The 10,119-nt window shown below is 48.4% G+C and overlaps 1 long non-coding RNA gene across 1 annotated transcript in view; it reads left to right on the top strand.

The window, feature by feature from the left end:
- The first annotated feature begins 219 nt into the window (after nucleotides 1–219).
- The window catches only part of LOC109295591, a 24,681-nt gene continuing 14,781 nt past the window's right edge, over nucleotides 220–10,119 (top strand). The window contains exon 1 of the long non-coding RNA XR_002096777.1: nucleotides 220–303. This is a non-coding gene — a long non-coding RNA (uncharacterized LOC109295591). The remainder of the gene's footprint in view (nucleotides 304–10,119) is intronic.

The raw sequence follows: 10,119 nt of genomic DNA, 5'->3' as shown, positions 1-10,119 counted from the left end.
AAACCAATCGCAATCCCTTAGTCCGAGCCCCGGTCTGGGATTTAGGTTCTCAGGTCATTCGCTGTCGTTGTCGCTGTTGTTTCTACTGCTGCTGATCCCGTGGCTGTCTTCCTCGCTGTCTCCAGGTCCAGTTGTGTCGCTGTCCTCTTCATTTTCCTGGGTGGGGGGTCTTTGATCAGCCGGTGCCAAGCGGCTCTCTTCCAGGAGTAGTTTGGCTGTCTTTTCTCAGTCCTCTCCCACCGATTTCTGGTAGTAGGACTGGAGCTCCCCCAGAAACATGTTAACACAGTCTGTTTCTTTGAGGTCAGTGCATCGGGACCTCAGAAGTCTCCTGCATTTCCACAGGACGCTCCTCACATAGGACACAAACTGGTTGAAGCGGGTTGTCGGGGACCCCTGATGTCCCTACGGTGCCTCCTCCCTTGTCATCAGCCTGACTCCTCTTTGCAGAGTCAGTTTACCCTCTTGGTGTAGGGGCAGAGCCACAGGAGGTATTCAATGGTCTCTATTGTACCTTGGCAGCTTTCCCTGGGGCTAGTCCCTTGCCCCTCAAAATGTCTCCACGCCTTCACTGGGAGCGTGCAGTGAGCTGTTAGCCAGTTCAAGTCCCCGGGGTCCTTTCAGAGGTCCACGTGGAAGATCTGATCCCAGATGGCCTGGCAGTCATCTTCCGGGAGCCGCCCCATGGTCGATAGCCTGTCTCCTGTATCCTCCTGCAGTCGGACACAGTCACCAGGCTTTCCTTTTGCAGCCCGTACTTGCTCCGGAAATTGTTCAGGACCCTGTAAACCCAGGGCTGCTCCATGGTCCATGATCTCCAGTTGGTTGGTGCGTACACCCCGCGCCGTCTCAGGAGGTGACCTGCAAAATACTTGACGAGACAGGCTGTTTTGGTCCCTGGCCTGGTCACCAGCTTGCCAATCTGGCTTGTGTACCATGCCCGCAGGAACAGGCGGGTGTCCGGCATCCCCCTGCCCCCAGTTCATTTCTTCTTGTGTGGAGTCTGGGGGTGATATGCTTTGGAGGGGGGAAGACCAGTGCAGTGTACACTGCCTTCATGAGTGCCACACGCTCCCCCCATGGAGAGGTGGCATGTGCACCACAGATGCAACCTCCGCTTCACCTTGGCCTCCTTCTTCTCCCAGGTTGTCCTCCTGCTCAGCTCCAGGTCAAACTCCACCCCAAGGATCTTGACCCCCTTGCAGGGGACCGAGACCCCCAGGGACTCCAGGTCCCCGAGCTCATCGACAGCCAGGCTGGTGCTTTTGCTCACGTTGGTCTTGGCCCCCGCTGTCACTTTGTAAACCCGCGTGTGCAACAGGGCTCTTTCTACTGCACACTTATTCTGGCATAGGATGTTCAGGTCCCCCATGCCAGGACCTTGGTCTCTTCCTCATTTCCTCTGGGGATTTGGACTTCACCCATTCCAGGGTCCTGCCCGATACGCCGAGCCAAGGGTGCAGTGGCACAGATGAACAGGAGCGGGGAAAGCGGGCGTGCTTGCTGATATACTTGAGTGAGTTACAATAAGAGGAAGCAAAACAGAGTGAGCCTTACCCATGGCCAAGTCAGAAGAGAAAGCAGAAAAGAGTGAGATCTTGCCACAGTATGTTTCCATATGAATCAGGGAGTGGGTGAAACAGCTGTGGGCAAAAGCTGAAGCAAAGGCAACTTCAGTTCTAGAAACAAAATCAAACTGTAATTACATTCAGAGATATGGATGGGGAGGAGGCGGGGGCTGTTCTGCATCTGACACATTGACTCAGCTGCGTACAGGCAGCAGTGGTAAAAGCCGACCCAATCTACACGCAGCCCCATCCGCTCGCTTTGCCACCCTGTGATGCCCGCTGCTCTTCAAATCACATGGCTTCCATGGGCACAGCTCTGCTGACGGTCATCCCTGACCTGCATCTGCCCCATCCCCTAGCTCCAGTCCCGGGCTCCTCGCTCAGCTTTGTCAGCACACATTAAATTGAACCTGCAGAGCTGTTCTTACAGCCCTGAATCTCTCCCAGGAAGAAAGACTGCTAAGCACAAATGACCCGTGCCTTGATTTGTGGGTGTGGCGATAGCCCATAGTGAGAAGCAATGCCGGGCTGACCTTAGTTCTTCAGAGGTGAACGATTTAGAGCACCGCAGGGGAGAATGATGTACTTCCAGGAGCAAATTCTCAGCCGGTGTAAATCAGCGTAACACCATTAACTCTAGGGGAGCTGAACCTATCCATTTACATCCGACGAGGATACGGACATTGGACATGAAATACAGTTGCCTGTTTCACTCATCTCAACATCCCCGCTATGCCCCAGACATATACTTAAGTGGTAAATGCTTCGCAAGGCGTTTTACTTGTCTATGCATTGCTTAAACAATTACCTTGTAGTAACATTTAGGGGTTGTTTTTTTTTCCTTGTTATAAAGTATATTAATTATGAAGAGGCTTTGCAATTGAATTCACAGCCTTTAATGGGCTGCTTCTCTCCACCAGCAGATGGGAGCTGACTCCATTTATGGCCATGCGATTGCAAAAACGAAACATTTCCAGCAAAAGGGGAAAATGGCCCATGTCACCCAGAAATGTTAGCAAAGTAATCAGGAAGTGCAATGAAATTAAACACTAAAACACCCCATAAAACCTAAGTGCTTCATCACCATAACTAATGAAAATATATGATTGCCTAATAAAAAGCCCTCCGAATGGGCCGTGCATGATGGCCTTGCTTTTATTAACACTTGTTAACATTGCAGCATTATCTGGGAATGGCAGCCTTCCCACCATGGGGCGGCAGCGCCTGAAGTAGTGCCACGCCATTGGGCAGATGTTAAAGAAGCAGGGGGCCGCTGTATTTCTGTGGCATTGAGAGCAGCTGTAGGGCATTAAATCCCCTCAGCCCGCATGTAATACTGGGACAGGGGTGCAGAGGGGGACAAAAAAATGTATTTCCATGCTTCCCCCCGCACATTAAGAAACAGTTCTCCTTGCATGGTTACCTGCTGAATGACAAAGCTAAGACTGCGTGTGCTCTCTTCCCATGAGGGTGCGCTCTACTACTGGCAGTCCTTAATTCAATGATCACCCAGTACGCGCTAAATAATACAGGGGAATCTACTTTTTCTTCAATTGCTGATAGAGACATGCAGCATCTAGTAATAATAGGTCTAGCAGGCTTAGTCTTACTATCCGGGGGCTGTTATGATTCACTAGAGTGTCCAAATGAGACTAACCTGGTGCGTGGGCATTGAGCTGCACATTTGCAGAGAGGTGGATTTCCCTTGCTGCATGCTGCATTTCAGATCTAGTGTGTAGCTTCATTATTAGTGGTATCTAGGGAGTTTTGGGATCTGTTGTGCTGGACACTGCACATGCATGTAGTAACAGAGAGCTCCTGCCAACAGTCGAAGCAGATGACAGACAAAGGCCGGGAAAAAGGCTTGGTCCTATTCTCCATTTAACTGAAGTCAAAGTGACGTTACCCATTAATAATGACTTGGCTAATTAGGAGTTGAGACTCCCGCTCCCAGGTGACCGAATTCTGTGCATCCTACTAGTTTTGTCACCAGTTGTCTCCGCCTCCCAGCCAACTTGCCTGCCTCAGCCCAGTTGAGGCCTGCTAGCACTGCAAGAACTTCTATATGTTTAATAACTTGCCATCTGCCTCCCAAAGTGACTGGGGATTTTGAGTGCTTCCACTGTTAGCTGCACCTATTAAGCGCTTCACAAAGAGCCTGGCTGTTGGGAAGAGTGGAGCACCCCCCCCTTGAATATGAAGCCCCTATAATAAGTCTCGAGTTGAGCACTTAACATTGCAAGTCTTATAAAACCTGGCCCAAGATACTACAGGGAAGGATTGCGGTCCTGGGGACAGAACCCCAGCCTCCTAAGTCATAAATCAAACACAAGTCCACCCGTAGCCCCTTTCCATGCAGTTGGAAGCCAACTCCAGTTTTTCCAACCAGCTAATCATATTTGCCCCTAAGCTGAATGTCATTAACCAGCAGAGTCTGAGAAAAAATAGGATTTTTACTTAAAAGAAAAGAAAGAAAGAAAATAAAAAAGCCCTAATTTTATCCATGGTAGCTAATTCCATTAATTATGTTATGATGCAATTAAGCATTTAATTTCCTAGATATTAAAGTCTAAATAATTTATTAATAATTATAGATCATTACCTGATAATGTTCGCTTGGCAGCTTGAGAGCTGAATAATTCATCTACTTTGACGGGTTTTCTTCTCCCCCCTTCCCTTGAAAAACGTTTCTAATCTCCGTCTCTAAATTTGAGTATTTATTTTAACGCTGATAGAAAAACATGACCACCAGTGAATTTGAGCTTTTTCTGGAGATTGGCTGGAATAAAACCAACCTTTTAGCCCAAAACACCAGATGCAGAAATGCCCACACTCTATTGTGTCATTCACCCACACATCCAAGCTCCCTTGATAGAGATTCATTGTTCAAGCTGTTCTCAAGCCGACAGCCCAGCATAATACAAGGTAACGCAATGCAAAGCCATACAATGGAACAGCATTTGGTTTTATATAGCCCCTTTCATATTCAAGGTGCTCTATCCCAAGGCACTTTACAAAACAATGTGGGGGAAAGTAGCGGTTCTTACAGGCCTGTTCCAAAGACACCCATTGACTTAAATGAGTATTGGATCAGGCCCTTGCATTCTGCGCATACCTATAGAGCTCTGCTGCTTTTTGTGATAGCAGCTCACACACGCAGCTCAGGAAAGCTGAAATTGTTCTGCTGCCTAAGCCAGGACAATAGGGCTGTTCCCAGCGGTTCAAGGGGAGTGTTAACGTCTTTGTGAGACAAGAAGGAAGGGGTCTTAGTTGAATCTCCCATCTGCGGGACAGAGCAGTGACGCCGCCTCTCTGCAACGCAAGTCTGGCAGGAGTGTGATTTCCAAGTGACTCTTGAACCTACAGCCTGATGCCTTTGCATGCAGGAGCCAGCAAAAGAAGGGCCCCTCCTGCAGAGGGGAAGGGGCTCATTCACAAATGGTAAGGGAGTGGCAATGCAGTTGCCTTCCCACTCACCCGGAAGAAGCTGGGTTTTTATTTCTTTTTTTTCACCCTCTGTCCAAAAGATTCAAAATAAAAAAGCGATTTGCAAAGGTTGGTCAGGGCCAGTGTCTCTGAGATCAGTGCTTAATTAGCTGGTGCCATCTGTACTTTCTGAAAATGATGGTAGTATGCCCAATGCCCTGTGCCCCGCTTTGCTGGGTAATGGCTACTCATGTTAATGAGGCTCTCCCCCACAAGCCTGGAAGTGGTGCTCTTCATTACCTAATGACACTGTAAACACTCCATTAGGCAGGGTTTGTTTCCAATAATGAACTTTTGGGGAGTCACCAAACACTGCTGCTGTTTTTAGCAGTGCTCAGCACCCTGATCTCCAGAGAAGGAAACTTGATATGTAGTAAATGTGGTCCTCCCTATTCAGGCAGGAAGCCCTGGGTTGTGGCTTAGCTCCTCAGCATACAGGACATAATAATGTCAGGTGTGCAAACTAATGATAAGAAAATAATTGGCAAATAGCTCGATAACTGATGGGAAATTACTTTGTCTCACTGTAATGATGCAGTGAGGGCATTCAGTTAAGACTACTGAAAGGGGTTTTATTCACTCTTAAACATAACGTTTGTGTACAAGCATCCATTCTGAGCAGGATGATAAGGGCCAGGAGAGCGGCATTAGCAGTAAAGAGAGAGGAGAACCATACAGGTTCCTAGCATCAGACAGCAGACTCCATGCATATGAAGGTCTCTCAGGTGGATAGGGCACAAGACGGAGCCTCAGCAGACCTGCATTTGCTTTCAATGCCACTGACTTCCTGTGGCTGCGTCTACGTGAGATGCTACTGCACAGTTGCACTGGGGGGCACTACCTGTGATATGATGCTACTGCTCAGTAGTAATGAGTTACTGAGCAGTAGCTCATTGCTACTGTGCAGTAGAATCAGGAAAAAAACCATGCAGGGATGCTACTGCAAAGTCACACGGGTTACTGTGCAGTGGGTGTGTCTACACATGCATTTACTCCAGCATAGATTTACTGTGCAGTAAACTACTGCAGAGTAAGTGTTTTTGGGTAGATGTCTACACATGTGAGGATTAGGGAGAAGATTTGCTCCCAGGTCCTTGCAGCCCTGAAATGGGCCCCTGTTGTCACCAGGATGAGCTCCAGTCTCTCCCTGGGTCAGGGCTGGGCAATTATTTGGGGCAGAGGGCCGCTTACTGAGTTGTGGTAAGCCATCGAGGGCCGCATGACAGGCAGCCAGGAGCAGATAAATATTAATTTTCTAAATTTTTTAGGGGCCCCGCAGGCCAGACAGGATGGCCTGCCGGGCCACATCCGGCCCACAAGCTGCATTTTGCCCACCGCTGCCCTGAGTGCTAGCCCAGGGGCTGGCAGGGGGCACCGGATCAGGGGACAGCTATCTGCTCAGGGGGGTGGGGGTTGCCTGCTGCTGGAACAGGGATAATGTCCCCCTGCCCTGGCGGCAAGGTTGCTCCTGGCCCTGCCTCCTCAATTAGGGGCACGAGGCTTGGAAAGAGCTGCAGGGGAGGGGTAGGTCAAAGCCCCCTGCCCCAGTCTGCTGGTGGGGCACCTAACAGCTAGCTCACTGCTAGGTGCCCACCAGCAGATCGGAGCAGGGGGCTGGGACCTACCCCACCCCTGCAGCTCTTTCCAAACCCCGTGCCTTGATCACTGGGTTGGGGCATAGGACAGTTCCCAGCCAGCCCTGGGCTGCATGGGGAAGCTCGCATGTGCAATCCAGAGCTGGCAGTGGACTTCCTGAAACAGGATAGTCCTCAGCCACCTCTAGGGTGCATTGTGCTTCCCTGTGCAGCCAGGTCCCAGGGAGCCCCGGGCTGGGCGGAGAACTGCCCCCATTCAGGGAGCTCCCAGCCCCTGCACCGTGATTGCAATTGTGAAGCATATGCTTGTTTCTCAGTAAACTATGCTAATGCAAAGTTAAGTGTCTTGTGTAGACACTTGGTTATGCAAGTGCTAAATGACTGTGCAGTAACAACTGTGCAGTCTGCCGCTTGTGTCGACGTGGCCTGTAATCTTGGGCGTATTGCTTAATCTATTTGGTGCTTTAGTACCCCTTCTGTAAAAGAGGGCTAATACTTACCCCCTTCACAGGCTATTATGAGACTAGAACACATTGCTGGTTGTGAGTTGCTGAGGTTCTGCGGGGCTGAGAGCTGCCCAGCCTCCTCGGGGGGCACAGATGAAGCAAAACACACTTGACCTCTACAGCTGTAATCTTTAAAATGTTTTTTGGCCCAGTGCACCTTCAAGTGACTGAAAGGCATGGGCTTCCACCCCTGCCCCTGGGAGACTGTTCTACACCCTAATACTTCTGACTAGCAGTAGCAGTATTTTGAGAGTTCCTTGAGGACACAGAAAAGCATGCCGCGTACACATTATAAGGCATCATAAACTCCAAAGAGCTTACACTATAACTAGATGTGACAGACGGAAGTTGGGAGAAGTATAGCCCTTGCTGTACATGCAGGGAGTTGAGATCCAGTGACTTGCCCATGGTCACGTAGGAAGGCTGTGGCAAAGCTGGGAATTGTATCCACATCCTTTATTCTCTACCTCTCCATCTCACCGTCTAGTTTAACCAAGCGTTCTTGCTGCATTTCTTTCTTGATTTCAGTGTATCAAGCTGCTTAGCCCATTGCTGGCCGAATACCACTAATAAATAACGTAATAGCCCTTGATGCGGTTTGAATAAATTCTGTGGCAAGCTGCAGTGTTTTGGAGACTTGCTGAAGAAGACTTTCCTATTATTTAGTATTCTAGTTTCATTATTCAGTGTTATTTAATACACTGTTTGGCTGGAAATCTGTGCAAGCCTGACCTTTTAGATTTTGAAGGGTTGAAATAAGAAAGTACAGTAGAAAAGGGAGCTTGGATAAACACTGTCTTTCCTCCACTCCTTTTAATAAGAGGTGGCTTCATTGTAACTCAGTTAATTTGTTCAGGCTTGCAGGGCACTTTGGAGATGTAAGGTGCTAGATAAGTGCTAAGTATTATTATTATTTTTATTATTAACTCAAATGCTCAACTCAGTGTGTAAGATATTGTCAGAGCCAAAACTGTGCTCAAGCATGGAAGCAGCAGAATAAGAGAAAAGGGGAAAAAAAGAAAGAAAAGAAAGCGACACTTCATTCTGCTCATAAATATTATTGGATTCACTGGGTTTATCTGGAAACACTTACAAAGAAAGAAAGAAAGAAAAGCCCAATCTTAAAAGAACTCCTTGTTACTTTTGTTACTTCTAGGAGTGAATGAGAAATGTAATTTATTATTTCCTATTACATGAATTTTCAGAGCAGAAAGTTAAACTTGTCAGCTGAGCATTCACACTCTAGTGAGATTCAATCACTGCCCAAGCCAAATCTATGGGAAGATGGGAGGGGGAAGGTACCACAAGCCTTTCACTTTGCTTGGCACCCAATTACATGCGACTGCAGTGGAATTAACACTCACAGGCATGAAATGATGCTATAGGCATGCTGTAGGAATCATTCAATCAAACAGCGAAACCTTTTTTATATGGTAATCATTTCCCACCATCAAATTTCATAGGAGCGAATGGTTTGATTGAGCCACCGTAGTTAAACTGTGTATGAAATTAGTCATTCTCACCATAAACACCGTTCTGCAGCCTTCCCAGACAAAAATGAGCAGACGACGCATGGCAGTAATTGACTGGGAAGTAACAGTCTAAATAGCAGTCATGGCACCTGGGTTGCCCTCCTTCTCATTTCACTGCTGAACTGGAAATCCTGGAGTTGCCTGTTTTTGTTGTATGATCATGCTTGCCTCCGCTGGAGACAGCTCTGTGTACGCTGTTGAGGTCCCGTGGGTCAAATTATCCAAGCTGTGGAGTGGTGTCAGAGGTATCGAGGTGGCCAGTAGGACTGCGCCTCCACACCTTACCGCTGGCTTCTTACTGCTGTTTTTCGAATACCTGCAAGTTGAGCGGGGCCAGCTATTTTCATATTTGGGGGCCACATTCAGATCCCATTTGTTGCTGAAGAGCTCCCCACGTGTCATCTACCGGGTCTGTCTAGATGCCAGCTCTGCATACACTAGTTGCATTGCCATGGCAATTTCAACAGGGATATGATGATTTTATTGTAATAGTTACAGCCTGTATGGTGGACACTTAGTGACACAATAGTGCCTTGCAGTGGTATAGGGTTTTTTTGCCTTCCTTGAATGAGGCTTTGTGCCTTGAGCACTGCACTGGAGGCAGTGGGCCATGAATTCCCATCTGAGCTTTGCTGCTGGCTGATCTTCAGCAAGTTTCCCCATTTGTAGAAAGAGTTGATAAGACTTTTCTCCATTGTAAGGTACCTGCTATCTAGTAAGGAAAACGCTGTATATAGCATATGGTTCAGGGATCTGATTTATACCCGTGTTGGTACAAGACAAGAGGAATACAAAACTCTAAAACTCTTGGTTCAGAAGTAATACCTTTTATTAGACCAACTGGAAAATATAGTTTGGTGAGCCATGGAGGCACACAAGCCTCCATGGCTCACCAAAAGCATCTGGGAATGTCTGCTTGCTAAAAAGGAGGCAATGGAAAGAAGGGGTCATCACCAGGGATGGCTATACTGCAGTTGCTCGGAGATGTAGAGGGGCAGTCAGGAAGGCCAAGGCAGAGATGGAACTGGGACTAGCTTCCCAGATTAAGGACAACAAGAAGTCCTTTTTTAAATACATAGGGGGTAAAAAGAAGGTCCCGGGTAATGTGGGGCCCTTGCAGGACGCATTGGGAAATTTGGTCGTCACACCAGACTACAAAGCTAACATGTTTAATGATTTCTTTGCCTCCGTCTTTCTAAGTAGGGACCAGAACAGCCACCTCCCTGCTGGGCCCCCCTCGGGCCCCGGGGGTGGCACACCTGGGCCAAGGGTTAGCGAGGAATGAGTTAGGGAGCTTCTGGAGGGACTGGATGTATTCAAGTCAGCCGGTCCGGATGATCTCCACCCCCAAGTGCTGAGGGAATTGGCTGAGGTCATTGCCGGCCCCCTGGCACGGCTGTATGAGCACTCGTGGTGCTCTGATGTGGTGCCG

This window comes from Gavialis gangeticus, unplaced genomic scaffold (assembly GCF_001723915.1).
Source record: "Gavialis gangeticus isolate Ggan-Ray unplaced genomic scaffold, GavGan_comp1, whole genome shotgun sequence".
NCBI classification, from domain to species: domain Eukaryota; kingdom Metazoa; phylum Chordata; order Crocodylia; family Gavialidae; genus Gavialis; species Gavialis gangeticus.
This window is presented reverse-complemented; position numbering and strand designations above follow the sequence as displayed.